Source organism: Somniosus microcephalus, chromosome 1, assembly GCF_052327205.1.
Source record: "Somniosus microcephalus isolate GS21.2 chromosome 1, FLI_Smic_1.0, whole genome shotgun sequence".
NCBI lineage: Eukaryota > Metazoa > Chordata > Chondrichthyes > Squaliformes > Somniosidae > Somniosus > Somniosus microcephalus.
Genome location: NC_140987.1, coordinates 250,672,970 through 250,692,227, shown reverse-complemented (window position 1 = coordinate 250,692,227; position 19,258 = coordinate 250,672,970).

Sequence of the window (19,258 nt, the reverse complement as noted above, 5' to 3'; positions counted from 1 at the left end):
TGCCCATCATTCTCTGCCCATCACTCTCTGCCCATCACTCTCTGCCCATCATTCTCTGCCCATCATTCTCTGCCATCACTCTCTGCCTATCACACTCTGTCCATCACTCTCTGCCCATCACTCTCTGCCTATCATTCTCTGCCCATCACTCTCTGCCCATCACTTTCTGCCCATCACTCTCTGCCCTTCACTCTCTGCCCATCACTCTCTGCCCATCATTCTCTGTCCATCATTCTCTGCCCATCACTCTCTGCCCATCAGTATCTGCCCATAATGCTCTGTCCATCACTCTTTGTCCATCACTCTCTGCCCATCATGCTCTGCCCATCATGCTCTGTCCATCACTCTCTGCCCATCACTCTCTGCCCATCATTCTCTGTCCATCACTCTCTGCCCATCACTCTCTGCCCGTCAGTCTCTGCCCATCATGCTCTGTCCATCACTCTTTGTCCATCACTCTCTGTCCATTGCTCTCTGCCCATCACTCTCTGTCCATCATTCTCTGCCCATCACTCTCTGCCCATCACTCTCTGCCCATCATTCTCTGCCCATCATTCTCTGCCCGTCACTCTCTGCCCATCATTGTCTGCCTGTCACTCTCTGCCCATCACTCTCTGCTCATCATTCTCTGCCCATCATTCTCTGCCCAGCACTCTCTGCCTATCACACTCTGTCCATCACTCTCTGCCCATCGCTCGCTGCCTATCATTCTCTGCCCATCACTCTCTGCCCATCACACTCTGTCCATCACTCTCTGCCCATCATGCTCTGTCCATCATTGTCTGTCCATCATTCTCTGCCCATGACTCTCTGCCCGTCAGTCTCTCCCCATCATGTACTGTCCATCACTCTTCGTCCATCATTCTCTGCCCATCATTCTCTGTCCATCATGCTCTGTCCATCACTCTCTGCCCATCACTCTCTGCCCATCATTCTCTGTCCATCACTCTCTGCCCATCACTCTCTGCCCATCAGTCTCTGCCCATCATGCTCTGTCCATCACTCTTTGTCCATCACTCTCTGTCCATCACTCTCTGCCCATCACTCTCTGTCCATCATTCTCTGCCCTTCACTCTCTACCTATAATTCTCTGCCCATCACTCTCTGCCCATCTCTCTCTGCCCGTCAGTCTCTGCCCATCATGCTCTGTCCATCACTCTTTGTCCATCACTCTCTGCCCATCACTCTCTGTCCATCACTCTTTGTCCATCACTCTCTGCCCATCACTGTCTGCCCATCACTCTCTGTCCATCATCTCTGCCCATCACTCTCTGCCCATCACTCCCTGCCCATCACTCTCTGCCCATCATTCTCTTTCCATCACTCTCTGCCCATCACTCTCTGCCCATCACTCTCTGCCCATCATTCTCTGTCCATCACTCTATGCCCATCACTCACTGCCCATTACACTCTGCCTATCATTCTCTGCCCATCATTCTCTGTCCATCACCCTCTGCCCATCACTCTCTGCCCATCACTTTCTGCCCATCACTCTCGGTCCATCATTCTCTGCCCATCACTCTCTGCCCATCACTCCCTGCCCATCACTCTCTGCCTATCACTCTCTGCCCATCATTCTCTGTCCATCACTCTCTGCCCATCACTCACTGCCCATCACGCTCTGCCCATCACTCACTGTCCATTATTCTCTGCCCATCACTCTCTGCCCATCACTCTCTGCACATCACTCTCTGACGATCATTCTCTGCCCATCACTCTCTGCCCATCACTCTCTGCCCATCACTCTCTGCCATCACTCTCTGCCCATCACTCCCTGCCCATCACTCTCTGCCTATCACTCTCTGCCCATCACTCTCTGCCCATCACTCCCTGCCCATCACTCTCTGCCCATCATTCTCTGCCGATCACTCTCTGCCCATCACTCTCTGCCCATCTCTCTCTGCCCATCATTCTCTGCCCATCACTCTCTGCCCATCACTCTCTGCCCATCACTCTCTGCCCATCATTCTCTGCCCATCACTCTCTGCCCATCACTCTCTGCCCATCACTCACTGCCAATCACTCTCTGCCAATCACTCTCTGCCCATCACTCTCTGCCAATCAATCTCTGCCCATCACTCTCTGCCAATCACTCTCTGCCAATCACTCCCTGCCCATCACTCTCTGCCCATCACTCTCTGCCCAACACTCACTACCCATCACTCACTGCCCATCACTCTCTGGCCATCACTCTCTGCCAATCACTCTCTGCCCATCATTCTCTGCCCATCACTCTCTGCCCATCACTCACTGCCCAACACTCTCTGTCCATCACTCTCTGGCCATCACTCTCTGCCCATCACTCTCTGCCCATCATTCCCTGCCGATCACTTTCGGCCCATCACTCTCTGTCCATCACTCTCTGCCCATCATTCTCTGTCCATCACTCTCTGCCCATCACTCTCTGTCCATCACTCTCTGCCCATCACTCTCTGCCCATCACTCTCCACCCATCACTCTCTGCCTATCATTCTATGCCCATCACTCTCTGCCGATCACTCTCGGCCCATCACTCTCTGTCCATCACTCTCTGCCCATCATTCTCTGCCCATCACACTCTGCCCATCATTCTCTGCCCATCACACTCTGCCCATCACTCTCTGCCCATCACTCTCTGCCCATCACTCTCTGCCCATCACAATCTGTCCATCACTCTCTGTCCATCACTCTCTGCCAATCACTCTCTGCCAATCACTCTCTGCCCATCACTCTCTGACCATCAATCTCTGCCCATCACTCCCTGCCCATCACACCCTGCCCATCACTCTCTGCCCATCACTCTCTGCCCATCACTCTCTGCCCATCACTCACTGCCCATCACTCTCTGCCCCTCACTCTCTGCCCATCATTCTCTGCACATCACTCTCTGCCCATCACTTTCTGTCCATCACTCTCTGCCCATCACTCTCTGCCCATCACTCTCTGCCCATCACTCTCTGCCCATCACTCTCTGCCCTTCATTCTCTGCCCATCATTCTCTGCCCATCACTCTCTGCCCATCACTCTCTGCCCATCATTCTCTGCCCATCATTCTCTGCCCATCACTCTCTGCCTATCATTCTCTGCCCATCACTCTCTGCCCATCACTCTCTGCCCATCACTCTCTGCCCATCATTCTCTGTCCATCATTCTCTGCCCATCACTCTCTGCCCGTCAGTATCTGCCCATCATGCTCTGTCCATCACTCTTTGTCCATCACTCTCTGCCCATCATGCTCTGTCCATCATGCTTTGTCCATCACTCTCTGCCGATCACTCTCTGCCCATCATTCTCTGTCCATCACTCTCTGCCCATCACTCTCTGCCCGTCAGTCTCTGCCCATCACTCACTGCCCATCACTCTCTGTCCATCACTCTTTGTCCATCACTCTCTGCCCATCACTCTCTGTCCATCATTCTCTGCCCATCACTCTCTACCTATAATGCTCTGCCCATCACTCTCTGCCCATCACTCTCTGCCCATCACTCACTGCCCATCACTCTCTGCCCATCACTCTCTGTCCATCACTCTCTGCCCATCATTCTCTGTCCATCACTCTCTGCCCATCACTTCTGTCCATCATTGTCTGCCCATCACTCTCTACCTATAATGCTCTGCCCATCACTCTCTGCCCGTCAGTCTCTGCCCATCACCCTCTGCCCATCACTCTCTGTCCATCACTCTCTGCCCATCACTCTCTGCCCATCACTCTCTGCCCATCACTCTCTGTCCATCATTCTCTGCCCATCACTCCCTGCCCATCACTCTCTGCCCATCCCTCTCTGCCCATCACTCTCTGCCCATCATTATCTGTCCATCACTTTCTGCCCATCACTCTCTGCCCATCACTCTCTGCCCATCACACTCTGCCCATCACTCTCTGCCCATCATTATCTGCCCATCATTCTCTGCCCATCATTCTCTGCCCATCACTCTCTGTCCATCACTCTCTGCCCATCATTCTCTGCCCATCACTCTCTGCCTATCACTCTCTGCCCATCACTCTCTGCTCATCACTTTCTGCCCATCACTCTCTGCCCATCATTCTCTGCCCATCACTCCCTGCCCATCACTCTCTGCCCATCACTCCCTGCCCATCACTCTCTGCCCATCACTCTCTGCCAATCACTCTCTGCCCATCACTCTCTGCCCATCACTCTCTGCCCATCACTCTCTGCCCATCACTCCCTGCCCATCACTCTCTGCCCATCACTCTCTGCCCATCACTCCCTGCCCATCATTCTCTGCCCATCACTCTCTGCCCATCACTCTCTGCCCATCACTCTCTGCCCATCACTCTCTGCCCATCATTATCTGCCCATCACTCTCTGCCCATCATTCTCTGTCCATCACTCTCTGCCCATCACACTCTGCCCATCACTCCCTGCCCATCATTCACTGCCCAGCACTCCCTGCCCATCACTCTCTGCCCATCACTCTCTGCCCATCACTCTCTGCCCATCACACTCTGTCCATCACTCTCTGCCCATCACACTCTGCCCATCACTCTCTGCCTATCATTCTCTGCCCATCATTGTCTGCCCATCACACTCTGTCCATCACTCTCTGCCCATCACTCTCTGCCCATCACTCTCTGCCCATCACTCTCTGCCCATCATTCTCTGTCCATCACTCTCTGCCCATCACTCACTGCCCATTACTCTCTGCCTATCATTCTCTGCCCATCATTCTCTGCCCATCACTCACTGCCCATCACGCTCTGCCCATCACTCACTGTCCATCATTCTCTGCCCATCACTCTCTGCCCATCACTCTCTGCCCATCACTCTCTGCCATCACTCTCTGCCCATCACTCCCTGCCCATCACTCTCTGCCTATCACTCTCTGCCCATCACTCTCTGCCCATCACTCCCTGCCCATCACTCTCTGCCCATCATTCTCTGCCGATCACTCTCTGCCCATCACTCTCTGCCCATCTCTCTCTGCCCATCATTCTCTGCCCATCACTCTCTGCCCATCACTCTCTGTCCATCATTCTCTGCCCATCACACTCTGCCCATCATTCTCTGTCCATCACTCTCTGTCCATCACTCTCTGCCAATCACTCTCTGCCAATCACTCTCTGCCCGTCACTCTCTGCCCGTCAGCCTCTGCCCATCACCCTCTGCCCATCACTCTCTGTCCATCACTCTCTGCCCATCACTCTCTGCCCATCACTCTCTGCCCATCACTCTCTGCCCATCATTCTCTGCCCATCACTCTCTGCCCATCACTCTCTGCCCATCACTCTCTGCCCGTCAGTCTCTGCCCATCACTCACTGCCCATCACTCTCTGTCCATCACTCTTTGTCCATCACTCTCTGCCCATCACTCTCTGTCCATCATTCTCTGCCCATCACTCTCTACCTATAATGCTCTGCCCATCACTCTCTGCCCATCACTCTCTGCCCATCACTCACTGCCCATCACTCTCTGCCCATCACTCTCTGTCCATCACTCTCTGCCCATCATTCTCTGTCCATCACTCTCTGCCCATCACTTCTGTCCATCATTGTCTGCCCATCACTCTCTACCTATAATGCTCTGCCCATCACTCTCTGCCCGTCAGTCTCTGCCCATCACCCTCTGCCCATCACTCTCTGTCCATCACTCTCTGCCCATCACTCTCTGCCCATCACTCTCTGCCCATCACTCTCTGTCCATCATTCTCTGCCCATCACTCCCTGCCCATCACTCTCTGCCCATCCCTCTCTGCCCATCACTCTCTGCCCATCATTATCTGTCCATCACTTTCTGCCCATCACTCTCTGCCCATCACTCTCTGCCCATCACACTCTGCCCATCACTCTCTGCCCATCATTATCTGCCCATCATTCTCTGCCCATCATTCTCTGCCCATCACTCTCTGTCCATCACTCTCTGCCCATCATTCTCTGCCCATCACTCTCTGCCTATCACTCTCTGCCCATCACTCTCTGCTCATCACTTTCTGCCCATCACTCTCTGCCCATCATTCTCTGCCCATCACTCCCTGCCCATCACTCTCTGCCCATCACTCCCTGCCCATCACTCTCTGCCCATCACTCTCTGCCAATCACTCTCTGCCCATCACTCTCTGCCCATCACTCTCTGCCCATCACTCTCTGCCCATCACTCCCTGCCCATCACTCTCTGCCCATCACTCTCTGCCCATCACTCCCTGCCCATCATTCTCTGCCCATCACTCTCTGCCCATCACTCTCTGCCCATCACTCTCTGCCCATCACTCTCTGCCCATCATTATCTGCCCATCACTCTCTGCCCATCATTCTCTGTCCATCACTCTCTGCCCATCACACTCTGCCCATCACTCCCTGCCCATCATTCACTGCCCAGCACTCCCTGCCCATCACTCTCTGCCCATCACTCTCTGCCCATCACTCTCTGCCCATCACACTCTGTCCATCACTCTCTGCCCATCACACTCTGCCCATCACTCTCTGCCTATCATTCTCTGCCCATCATTGTCTGCCCATCACACTCTGTCCATCACTCTCTGCCCATCACTCTCTGCCCATCACTCTCTGCCCATCACTCTCTGCCCATCATTCTCTGTCCATCACTCTCTGCCCATCACTCACTGCCCATTACTCTCTGCCTATCATTCTCTGCCCATCATTCTCTGCCCATCACTCACTGCCCATCACGCTCTGCCCATCACTCACTGTCCATCATTCTCTGCCCATCACTCTCTGCCCATCACTCTCTGCCCATCACTCTCTGCCATCACTCTCTGCCCATCACTCCCTGCCCATCACTCTCTGCCTATCACTCTCTGCCCATCACTCTCTGCCCATCACTCCCTGCCCATCACTCTCTGCCCATCATTCTCTGCCGATCACTCTCTGCCCATCACTCTCTGCCCATCTCTCTCTGCCCATCATTCTCTGCCCATCACTCTCTGCCCATCACTCTCTGTCCATCATTCTCTGCCCATCACACTCTGCCCATCATTCTCTGTCCATCACTCTCTGTCCATCACTCTCTGCCAATCACTCTCTGCCAATCACTCTCTGCCCGTCACTCTCTGCCCGTCAGCCTCTGCCCATCACCCTCTGCCCATCACTCTCTGTCCATCACTCTCTGCCCATCACTCTCTGCCCATCACTCTCTGCCCATCACTCTCTGCCCATCATTCTCTGCCCATCACTCTCTGCCCATCACTCTCTGCCCATCATTCTCTGCCCATCATTCTCTGCCCATCACTCTCTGCCCATCACTCTCTGCCCATCATTCTCTGCCCATCATTCTCTGCCCATCACTCTCTGCCTATCACACTCTATCCATCACTCTCTGCCCATCGCTCTCTGCCTATCATTCTCTGCCCATCACACTCTGCCCATCACACTCTGTCCATCACTCTCTGCCCATCATGCTCTGTCCATCATTGTCTGTCCATCATTCTCTGCCCATGACTCTCTGCCCGTCAGTCTCTGCCCATCATGTGCTGTCCATCACTCTTTGTCCATCACTCTCTGCCCATCATTCTCTGTCCATCATGCTCTGTCCATCACTCTCTGCCCATCAATCTCTGCCCATCATTCTCTGTCCATCACTCTCTGCCCATCACTCTCTGCCCATCAGTCTCTGCCCATCATGCTCTGTGCATCACTCTTTGTCCATCACTCTCTGTCCATCACTCTCTGCCCATCACTATCTGTCCATCATTCTCTGCCCATCACTCTCTACCTATAATTCTCTGCCCATCACTCTCTGCCCATCACTCTCTGCCCATCAGTCTCTGCCCATCATGCTCTGTCCATCACTCTTTGTCCATCACTCTCTGCCCATCACTCTCTGTCCATCACTCTTTGTCCATCACTCTCTGCCCATCACTCTCTGCCCATCACTCTCTGTCCATCATTCTCTGCCCATCACCCTCTGCCCATCACTCCCTGCCCATCACTCTCTGCCCATCATTCTCTGTCCATCACTCTCTGCCCATCACTCTCTGCCCATCACTCTCTGCCCATCATTCTCTGTCCATCACTCTCTGCCCATCACTCACTGCCCATTACTCTCTGCCTATCATTCTCTGCCGATCATTCTCTGCCCATCACTCACTGCCCATCACGCTCTGCCCATCACTCACTGTCCATCATTCTCTGCCCATCACTCTCTGCCCATCACTCTCTGCCCATCACTCTCTGCCATCACTCTCTGCCCATCACTCCCTGCCCATCACTCTCTGCCTATCACTCTCTGCCCATCACTCTCTGCCCATCACTCCCTGCCCATCACTCTCCGCCCATCATTCTCTGCCGATCACTCTCTGCCCATCACTCTCTGCCCATCTCTCTCTGCCCATCATTCTCTGCCCATCACTCTCTGCCCATCACTCTCTGCCCATCACTCTCTGCCCATCACTCTCTGCCCATCACTCTCTGCCCATCACTCACTGCCAATCACTCTCTGCCAAACACCCTCTGCCCATCACTCTCTGCCAATCAATCTCTGCCCATCACTCTCTGCCAATCACTCTCTGCCAATCACTCCCTGCCCATCACTCTCTGCCCATCACTCTCTGCCCATCACTCACTGCCCATCACTCACTGCCCATCTCTCTCTGGCCATCACTCTCTGCCAATCACTCTCTGCCCATCATTCTCTGCCCATCACCCTCTGCCTATCACTCACTGCCCATCACTCTCTGTCCATCACTCTCTGGCCATCACTCTCTGGCCATCACTCTCTGCCCATCACTCTCTGCCCATCATTCTCTGCCGATCACTTTCGGCCCATCACTCTCTGTCCATCACTCTCTGCCCATCATTCTCTGTCCATCACTCTCTGCCCATCACTCTCTGTCCATCACTCTCTGCCCATCACTCTCTGCCCATCACTCTCCACCCATCACTCTCTGCCTATCATTCTCTGCCCATCACTCTCTGCCGATCACTCTCGGCCCATCACTCTCTGTCCATCACTCTCTGCCCATCATTCTCTGCCCATCACTCTCTGCCTATCACACTCTGTCCATCACTCTCTGCCCATCACTCTCTGCCCATCACTCTCCACCCATCACTCTCTGCCTATCATTCTCTGCCCATCACTCTCTGCCGATCACTCTCGGCCCATCACTCTCTGTCCATCACTCTCTGCCCATCATTCTCTGCCCATCACACTCTGCCCATCATTCTCTGCCCATCACACTCTGCCCATCACTCTCTGCCCATCACTCTCTGCTCATCACTCTCTGCCCATCAGACTCTGTCCATCACTCTCTGTCCATCACTCTCTGCCAATCACTCTCTGCCAATCACTCTCTGCTCATCACTCTCTGCCCATCAATCTCTGCCCATCACTCTCCGCCCATCACACTCTGTCCATCACTCTCTGCCCATCACTCTCTGCCCATCACTCTCTGCGCATCACACTCTACCCATCACTCCCTGCCCATCATTCTCTGCCCATCACTCTCTGCCCATCACTCTCTGCCCATCACTCTCTGCCCATCATTCTCTGCCCATCACTCTCTGCCCATCATTCTCTGTCCATCACTCTCTGCCCATCACACTCTGCCCATCACTCCCTGCCCATCATTCACTGCCCAGCACTCCCTGCCCATCACTCTCTGCCCATCACTCTCTGCCCATCACACTCTGTCCTTCACTCTCTGCCCATCACACTCTGCCCATCACTCTCTGCCTATCATTCTCTGCCCATCATTGTCTGCCCATCACACTCTGTCCATCACTCTCTGCCCATCACTCTCTGCCCATCATTCTCTGCCCATCACTCTCTGCCCATCACTCTCTGCCCATCCCTCTCTCTCCTTCCCTCTCCATCCATCACACTCTTCATGTCACGCACTCTGACCTTCGGTCCCTGTAAATTGCATTAGGGACCTAAAACTGCTACAGAAACCCAATTTAATTATTATAATAATGCTCCCACCTATTTTGAGCACACTTGCTGTTCGCTCATTCTGAGTCCCCCTCAGAAATCGCGGTTTTATGGGCTGGGGATGGCTAGCGGGCAGTAGGATTCTCCTCAAAATGTTTTCAGAAGACAGAAATCCTCCACTGTCAGTCTAAGCAACAGTTCAACCTGGCTACAAAGTTTGGGAATTGTTTTCCATTGTTTTATTTCTGCTGCAAGTCTGCATTCTTCTCAAAATGCCAATTTAGACAGGAAAAAAAGCACAGACCAAGTTTTCTTGTCAGTTATCTCAGAAGATGAATTTGTTTAATTCTTGTGTGAGCATGCCTAATTGCCTGTTTATGAAGCTTGCATGACAATGTGCCAGAATTAAGTGCTCTTTCAGACAGTCTATAATCCCAATGTGATTAGCCTTTCATTTGACAGCCTTCAGAGTTTAGTGTAGATCTAAAACCAGGCTTTGAGGGAGACCTTAATTACCTGTGAATATTGAGGCACTCCTTCTTATTGTAACATCAAGAGTGCTCAAACATCATTAATAGATCAGTATTTACCATAATTGTGCATTAGGTCCTTTATTTCTGCATCAAAATGGCCAGGTCTGTGCCCCAGTGAAAAAGTTAGGTAAGCGGCAATTACTAAAAAGCAATTGCCACAGTGGATTCACAGGAAAGTACATAACTTTTCATTAAGCACTGTCAAAACAGGGGAATATATTTGCGCTTTGTTAGTGTGGCTACTCTTTCCAGCGAATCTTAATGTTGCCTTTGAATTGCCTGATTGTTCCTGGTTGTAGATCTGAGGTTGGCAGTGAACCAACAATGTAAGCAAGGTGACACATTACCCAAAGTACGTGGCTTCTGCCCACAGTTCGAATGGTGCCATGAATCCACCGCTACCCCTTGGCGCAGGAGCCCATATTTGTCTTGGGACACCAGCAGACAGAACACATTAAACACTCATGCTCACACAGGCCAGAGATGGGGGGGTTATAGCATGGATGGGGAAGGTAACTGCCCAGAAAAAAAGGCACTAGTCATTTTACTATTGATCCTGCCACACAATAACCAAGCCATAATATCAAGGCAATTTCTACCGCAATGTCAGAAAAGGATAAATATATTGGAGATGGAGATCATAGATGCATTTAAGGGAAAGTTAGATAAACACATGAGGGAAAAAGGAATAGAAGGATATGTTGATAGGGTAAGATGAAGTAAGGTGGGCGAAGGCTCATGTGGAGCATAAACACCGGCATAGACCTGCTGGACCGAATGGCCTGTTTCTGTGTTATAAATAGTGTGTAATAAATGCAGAATGAGATACCATTTATTATGGCACTGGTGTGGCACAGCATGATAGCATTTCAGTGTCAGCTGTGGCTCAGTGGGTAGCACTCTCACCTCTCCGTCAGAAGGTTGTGGGTTCAAGTCCCAGTCCAAGGACATGAGCACAAAAGTCTAGGCTGATGCTGCAGTGCTGAGGGAGTGCCTCTGGTTACTGACCCTCCTGCCAGTGGAAACAGTTTCTCATTATTTATTCTACAAAACCCTTCATAATTTTGAACTCCTCTATTAAATCTTCCCTTAATGTTCTCTGCGCTAAGGAGAGCAATCCCATAAACAACAACAACAACTTGTATTTATATAGCGCCTTTAACGTAGTAAAACGTCCCAAAGTGCTTCACAAGAGCATTATCAAAACAATATTTGACACCGAGCCACATAAGGAGATATTAGGGCAGATTGGTCAGAGATAGGTTTTAAGGAGCGTCTTAAAGGAGGAAAGAGAGGTAGAGGGGCGGAGAGGTTTAGGGAAGGAATTCCAGAGCTTAGTGCCTTGGCAGCTGAAGGCACAGCTGTCAATGGTGGAACGATTAAAATCGGGATGCTCAAGAGGCCAGAATTAGAGGAGTGCGAGAATCGGCGGGAATCGCGGGCTGAGCGGCTGTATAAAGGCTCCAGAGCCCAGGTAAGGCCTCAGTGTGAGAATCGGCGGGAATCGCGGGCTGAGCGGCTGTACAAAGGCTCCAGAGCCCAGGTAAGGCCTCAGTGCGAGAATCGGCGGGAATCGCGGGCTGAGCGGCTGTATAAAGGCTCCAGAGACCCAGGTAAGGCCTCAGTGCGAGAATCGGCGGGAATCGCAGGCTGAGCGGCTGTATAAAGGCTCTAGAGACCCAGGTAAGGCCTCAGTGCGAGAATCGGCGGGAATCGCGGGCTGAGCGGCTGTACAAAGGCTCCAGAGACCCAGGTAAGGCCTCAGTGCGAGAATCGGCGGGAATCGCGGGCTGAGCGGCTGTACAAAGGCTCCAGAGACCCAGGTAAGGCCTCAGTGTGAGAATCGGCGGGAATCGCGGGCTGAGCGGCTGTACAAAGGCTCCAGAGACCCAGGTAAGGCCTCAGTGCGAGAATCGGCGGGAATCGCGGGCTGAGCGGCTGTACAAAGGCTCCAGAGACCCAGGTAAGGCCTCAGTGCGAGAATCGGCGGGAATCGCGGGCTGAGCGGCTGTACAAAGGCTCCAGAGACCCAGGTAAGGCCTCAGTGCGAGAATCGGCGGGAATCGCGGGCTGAGCGGCTGTACAAAGGCTCCAGAGACCCAGGTAAGGCCTCAGTGCGAGAATCGGCGGGAATCGCGGGCTGAGCGGCTGTACAAAGGCTCCAGAGACCCAGGTAAGGCCTCAGTGCGAGAATCGGCGGGAATCGCGGGCTGAGCGGCTGTACAAAGGCTCCAGAGACCCAGGTAAGGCCTCAGTGCGAGAATCGGCGGGAATCGCGGGCTGAGCGGCTGTACAAAGGCTCCAGAGACCCAGGTAAGGCCTCAGTGTGAGAATCGGCGGGAATCGCGGGCTGAGCGGCTGTATAAAGGCTCCAGAGACCAGGTAAGGCCTCAGTGTGAGAATCGGCGGGAATCGCGGGCTGAGCGGCTGTATAAAGGCTCCAGAGACCAGGTAAGGCTACCAATCTCCAATCTTGGAACTCGGAGGGAAGGAGAGAGGTAAAAATTAATCCAAGTGTGACGTCACCAGAAAGCGGGTAAGTGATTGGTTGGTAAGCATTTCTCCCTTTTTAAGCTTAAATGACTTTGGTTTATAGTTTCTAAGGTGTGATATTCACCATCTAGAATCGGGGCAGAGGGTTTTAAGAATAATATTAATAAATTTAATTAATTACATAGAATGGGAGATCAGGTGATGTGTTGCTGCTGCAATATGTGGGAGCTGGTGGACACCATTGATGCTCACGGTGATCACATTTGCAGTAAGTGTTGGCTGCTCGAGGAATTCCGGCTCCGTGTTGAAGAGCTGGAGTCCGAGCTTCAAACACTGAGACACATCAGGGAGGGGGAGAGTTACCTGGACTCTGTGTATCACGAGGTATTCACACCAATTAGATTAATTAATTCAGATGTAGTCCGTGGCCAGGGTCAGGATGGTGTGACTAGAAGTGAGGCAGGTACGGGGATCCAGGAGGTAGTGTTGGAGGAGCCGCAGCCCTTGCACTTGTCCAACAGGTTCGAGGCTCTTACTCCCTGTGAGGATGGGAACAGGGACTGCGGGGAGGATGAGCAACCTGGCCACAGCACCATGGAGCGGGGGGCCATTCAAGTGGGGGGAGTTAAAAGAAATGTTGTAGTGGTAGGGGATAGTATCGTTAGGGGGATAGATAGAGTTCTTTGCAGCCGAGAGCGAGAGTCCCGAAGGCTGTGTTGCCTGCCCAGTGCCAGGGTTAAGGACATCTCCTCTGGACTGGAGAGAAACTTGGAGTGGGAGGGGGAGGATCCAGTTGTCGTGGTCCATGTTGGTACCAACGACATAGATAGGACAAGGAAGGAGGTACTGCTGAGGGAGTTTGAGCAGCTAGGGGCCAAATTAAAAAGCAGAACCACAAGGGTAATAATCTCTGGATTATTACCTGAGCCACGAGCGAATTTGGCTAGGAGAAATAAAATTAGAGTTAAATGCGTGGCTCAAAGACTGGTGTGGGAGAAATGGGTTTTGCTTCCTGGGACACTGGCACCAGTACTGGGGCAGGAGGTAGCTGTTCTGTTGGGACGGGCTTCACTTGGCCAGTGCTGGGACTAGAGTCCTGGCGGATCATATAACTAGGGCTGTAGAGAGGGCTTTAAACTAACTAGTGGGGGGGAGGTTCCTAGAGAGCAAATAATAAAAATGACAACACAGAAGGTAACAGTGGGGAAATTAAAAACCAGAGCATGTCAGGAAGGGGCAGAAGGTATGGAGTAAAAGGTAAAGTAATAAAAAGGGCAAAAGCAGGACCTAAGTGTCACAAAACATATTTGAAAGTTCTCTATCTGAATGCACGTAGCATTCGTAACAAAATAGACGAGTTAATGGCACAAATAACTACATATGGGTATGATCTTGTGGCCATTACAGAAACATGGCTGCAGGGTGACAATGCTGGGAATTAAACATACCAGGTTATTTAACGATCAGGAAGGACAGGCAGGAAGGAAGGGGAGGTGGGGTGGCTATGTTAATAAAGGAAGGAATCACTGTAATACAGAGAAATGATATTGGGTCAAAAGATCAGGATAATGAAACAGTTTGGGTGGAGGTAAGGAATAATAAGGGGAAAAAAACACTAGTGAGCGTAGTCTATAGGCCTCCGAACAGTGGCAACTCTGTTGGACGGAGAATCAATCAGGAAATAGTTGAGGCTTGTAAAAAGGGAACATCTATAATTATGGGGGATTTTAACTATCATATTAATTGGACAAATCAAATTGGGCAGGGCTGCCTTGAGGATGAGTTCATTGAGTATATTAGGGATGGGTTTCTTGAGCAGTATGTAACTGAACCGACCAGGGGGCAAGCAACCTTAGATCTGGTCCTGTGTAACGAGACAGGATTAATTAAAAATGTCCTAGTAAAGGATCCCCTTGGAATGAGTGACCATAACATGGTTGAATTCCATATTCAATTAGAGGGTGAGAAGGTTGGATCTGAAACAAGCGTGATAAGCTTGAATAAAGGAGACTATGAAGGTATGAGAGCGGAATTGAGTAGCGTGGATTGGGAAAATAGGTTAAAGGGTAAGACGATACATGATCAGTGGTGTACAGTTAAGGAGTTATTTTACAACTTCCAAAAAATATATATTCCACTGAGAAGAAAAGGGTGTAAAAGAAAAGACAGCCATCCATGGATAAGTAATGAAATTAAGGATAGTATTCGACTAAAAACAAGGGCATATAAGGTAGCCAAATCTAGTGGGAGGATAGAGGATTGGGAAAACTTTAAAAGACAGCAAAAAATAACAAAAAGATTGATTAAGAAAGGGAAGATAGATTATGAAAGTAAATGAGCAAAAAATATAAAAACAGATAGTAAGAGTTTTTATAGTTATATAAAAAGAAAAAGGGTGGCTAAAGTAAATGTTGGTCCCTTAGAGGATGAGACCGGGAAATTAATGGTGGGAAATATGGAGATGGCAAAAACACTGAATGAATATTTTATATCAATCTTTACAGTAGAAGACACTAAGAATATCCCAACACTGGACAAACAGGGGGCTAAAGGGGGGGAAGAGCTAAACACGATCAAAATCACTAAGGAAGTGGCACTCGGTAAAATAATGGGACTCAAGGCGGATAAATCACCTGGACCTGATGGCTTACATCCTAGGGTCTTGAGGGAAGTGGCGGTAGGGTTTGTGGATGCGTTGGTACTAATTTTCCAAAACTCCCTGGACTCGGCAAAGGTCCCGGCAGACTGGAAAACTGCTAATTTAGCACCCTTATTTAAAAAGGGCAGTAGACAGAAGGCTGGAAACTATAGACCGGTTAGCCTAACATCTGTGGTAGGTAAAATTTTGGAGTCCATTATTAAGGAGACAGTAACAGGACATTTGGATAATCATAATTTAATAGGACAAAGTCAGCATGGTTTTATGAAGGGGAAGTCATGTTTGACAAATTTGCTGGAGTTCTTTGAGGAAGTAACATATAGGGTGGATAAAGGGGAACCAGTGGACGTAGTGTATTTAGACTTCCAAAAGGCATTTGACAAGGTGCCACACAAAAGATTATTGCTTAAGATAAAAAATCACGGGATTGGGGGTAATATTCTGGCATGGATAGAGGATTGGCTATCTAACAGAAGGCAGAGAGTTGGGATAAATGGTTCATTCTCAGACTGGCAATCAGTAACTAGTGGTGTTCCGCAGGGGTCAGTGCTGGGTCCCCAACTCTTTACAATCTATATTAACGATTTGGAGGAGGGGACCGAGTGTAACATATCAAAGTTTGCAGATGATACTAAGATGGGAGGGAAAGTAATGAGTGAGGAGGACATAAAAAACCTGCAAGGGGACATAGACAGGCTAAGTAAGTGGGCAGAGATTTGGCAGATGGAATACAATACTGGAAAGTGTGAGGTTATGCACTTTGGCAGGAAAAATCGTAGAGCAAGTTATTATCTTAATGGCAAGAAACTTGAAAGTACTGAAGTACAAAGGGATCTGGGGGTCCTGGTGCACGAAACTCAAAAGGTTAGTATGCAGGTGCAGCAAGTGATTAAGAAGGCCAATGGAATGTTGGCTTTCATTGCTAGGGGGATAGAATATAAAAATAGGGAGGTATTGCTTCAGTTGTACAAGGTATTGGTGAGACCGCACCTGGAATACTGCGTACAGTTTTGGTGTCCATACTTAAGAAAGGACATACTTGCTCTCGAGTCAGTACAAAGAAGGTTCACTTGGTTAATCCCGGGGATGAGGGGATGGACATATGAGGAGAGGTTGAGTAGATTGGGACTCTACTCATTGGAGTTCAGAAGAATGAGAGGCGATCTTATTGAAACATATAAGATTGTGAAGGGGTTGGATCGGATGGATGTGGTGAAGATGTTCCCGATGATGGGTGAAACTAGAACTAGGGGGCATAGTCTTAGAATAAGGGGCTGCTCTTTCAAAACTGAGATGAGGAGGAACTACTTCACTCAGAGGGTGGTAGGTCCATGGAATATGCTGCCCCAAAAAGCTGTAGAAGCTACATCATTACATAAATTTAAAACAGAAATTGACAGTTTACTAGAAGTAAAGGGAATTAAGGGTTACGGGGAGCGGGCAGGAATTTGGACATGAGTCTAGGTTCGGAATGGTCATGGCCCTGTGGGTAGCAGAGCGGGCCCAGGGGCCGTGTAGCCTGATCCTGCTCCTATTTCATGTGTCTAATTCTGTTAGATTCAGGAGATGGTTCTGTGATAGTAGATTGGCGGTTAGGATCAGATCAGCCATGATCTTATTGAATGGTGGAGCAGGCTCGAGGGGCCGATTGGCCTACTCCTGCTCCTATTTCTTATGTTCTTATGTTCTTATTATGTTCTTATATCTCAGAGGGTTATAGGGCTGAAGGAGATTACAGAGGTAGGGAGGGGCGAGGCCATGGAGGGATTTGAAAACAAGGATGAGAATTTTAAAATCGTTGCATTGCTTAACTTAGAGCCAATGTCGGTCAGCGAGCACGGGGGTGATGGGTGAACGGGAATTGGTGCGAGTTAGGACACGGGCAGCAGAGGTTTGGATGGGCACAAGTTTACAGTAGGTAGAAGGTGGGAGGCCAGCCAGGAGTGCATTGGAATAGTCAAGCCTAGAGGTAGCGAAGGCAGATGAGCTAAGGCAGGGGCGGAGTCAGGCAATGTTACGGAAGTGGTAATAGGCGGTCTTAGTTATGCCGTGGATATGTGGTCGGAAGCTGATCTCGGGGTCAAATACAACACCAAGGTTGCGAACATTCTGGTTCAGCCTCAGACAGTTGCCAGGGAGAGGGATGGAGTTGGTGGCTAGGGAATGGAGTTTATGGCAGGGGCCAAAGACAATGGCCCAGAAATTCGGGTCTCCACAGGTGAGTACGCACGGGGTACTCACCCGTAAGCCCAATGGAAGTGCCGGTTTCCTGCATGGCCGGCGCGCAAGGTAAGTGCAGGTCGGGGGCTTGCACCCGCGGGAAGCCCCCGACCCGAATTTCTGGGCCAATGGCTTTGGCCTTTCCAATATTTAGTCGGAGAAAATTTCTGCTCACCTAGTATTGGATATGCAACAAGCAGTGTGACAATTTAGGGACACTGGAGCGCTCAAGAGAGGTGGTGGTGAGGTAGAGCTGGGTGTCATCAGCGTACATGTGGAAACTGACATCGTGTTTTCAGATGATGTCGTCGAGGGGCAGCATGTAGATGAGAAATAGGAGGAGGCCAAGGATAGATCCTTGGGGGACATCAGAGGTAACGGTGTGGGAGATTCTCTGACTACAACTGGATAGATAAGGGTAGATAGATAAGATAAAATTCATAAACTGTATGATGAAGTCCAATACTATCAAGTGGTAATTTAAAATGAGGGTTGTCCTTTTCTGCGCAGTCTACATAAAGCATGCTGCAATATTCTTTTAAAAATATACAACATGTTTAATGATATACAGTATTACGGTTTTATCATAAAACAGCTCTTGTGTATAAATAAGGGCCTTGTTCTAAGGAATGTCTACATTTACATTTTGAGAGTAGAAGCTGTCTCTGGGGGTGTGTTACAGCTCGTAACACGCTCCCAGCAATTTTATTATTTTTAACAAGTTAACCTAACTATTATGACTGTAAAATAGAGCGTAGAGATTTGTCATTCGAGTTAGTATCCTCTGTTACTGCTCCCAACCATTCTCTCACCGCAGACGTTATGGCTGGCAAATTTTGCCACGTGATAGTTCTAGTGGAAATTGAAAGCCACGTGCCATTTCACATGTGTTGAAAGGAGGGGGGATGGGGGGAGTTTCACAGTAAGTAATACAACCCATTAATTATTCCATACACAATATCACGCTGCCATCGCTTATAAGCTTGCATACTGTGAAATTATGCTTTTAAACTTAAGCCATATCTGTAGGTTAACCTAATTGTTTGTTAAAGTGAAGCTCGTGTGATGTATAGTCTCTGGAACAGTTCCCATGGATTGGAGGGTAGCTAATGTTATCCCACTATTCAAAAAAGGTGGTAGAGAGAAAACAGGAAATTACAGACCGGTAAGCCTGACATCGGTAGTGGGGAAAATGCTAGAGTCCATTATAAAAGATGTAATAGCAGAGCACTTGGAAAACAGTGACAGGATCGGACAAAGTCAACAAGGATTTATAAAAGGTAAATCGTGCTTGACTAATCTACTGGAATTTTTTGAGGATGTAACTGGTAGAATAGATAAGGAAGAACCAGTGGATGTGGTGTATTTGGACTTTCAGAAGGCTTTCGATAAGGTCCCGCATAAGAGATTAGCTTGTAAAGTTAAGGCACATGGGATTGGGGGAAGGTACTGACTTGGATAGAGAACTGGTTGGCAGACAGGAAGCAAAGAGTTGGAATAAACGGATCTTTTTCCGAGTGGCAGGCAG